This window comes from Corvus brachyrhynchos, unplaced genomic scaffold, assembly GCF_000691975.1.
Source record: "Corvus brachyrhynchos isolate BGI_N302 unplaced genomic scaffold, ASM69197v1 scaffold1206, whole genome shotgun sequence".
Lineage (NCBI taxonomy): Eukaryota > Metazoa > Chordata > Aves > Passeriformes > Corvidae > Corvus > Corvus brachyrhynchos.
Window position 1 is genome coordinate 7,213 of NW_008238677.1, and position 498 is coordinate 7,710.

Below are 498 nucleotides of genomic sequence, written 5' to 3' on the forward strand. Positions count from 1 at the left end.
GCTTGTGCCGCCGGAAGGGCCCCGGGAGGGACTCCAGGAGAGGGGGCAGCTCCTGCAGGAATGTCCGGCGCTCCGAGGGGTCCCGGACCTGCCGGGGGGCTGGAGATCAGGGGGGGCCCCAAAACCACCGGGGGCACATCGGGGGAGGAGGATGGCGATGAAGGAGCAGGGACAGGGATGGAAATGAGAATGACGATGAGGATGAGGATGAGGGTGAGGGTGAAGGAATGGGGATGGGGATGAGGGGGCAGGAACGAGGGGATGATGGTAGGAATGAAAACGAGGAAGAGGATGAAGAAATGGTTGTGAGGATGAGGCTGCTGATGAGGGGACAGGGATGGGGATGAGGATGAAGATAGAAATGAGGGTAAAGAAACAGGAATGAACACGAGAACGAGGTGAGGATGAAGAAACAGGGAACAGGAGACGAGGATGGGGATGAGGATGAAGGCACGGGGTTGAGGATGATGATGGGGATAAGGAACAAAGGCAGAAGGT